The following is a 267-nucleotide window of genomic DNA, read 5'->3' on the forward strand; positions in this document are numbered from 1 at the left end:
TCGGCAGTAATTAACAGTTTTGTTATTTTTGGTTTGGTTGTTTTGTTGTTGTTTTTTTTTTAATCTGAATAACTGGTTAACAGAAAGCAGTCTTACACTTCATGAAAAATAGTTGTCTTTTAATAGTTGCCTTTCACTCCAAGAAGATGTTTTTGCCAGTGAGTGATTTAATAATTCCATTTTTTTCTAAGAGAAAAATAGTGCACGTGAGAGATTTATATACTTATAAAATTAAATAAATTTATTTACTTATTTAAATAATAAATA

This window comes from Mesitornis unicolor, unplaced genomic scaffold (genome assembly GCF_000695765.1).
Source record: "Mesitornis unicolor isolate BGI_N332 unplaced genomic scaffold, ASM69576v1 scaffold32612, whole genome shotgun sequence".
Lineage (NCBI taxonomy): Eukaryota > Metazoa > Chordata > Aves > Mesitornithiformes > Mesitornithidae > Mesitornis > Mesitornis unicolor.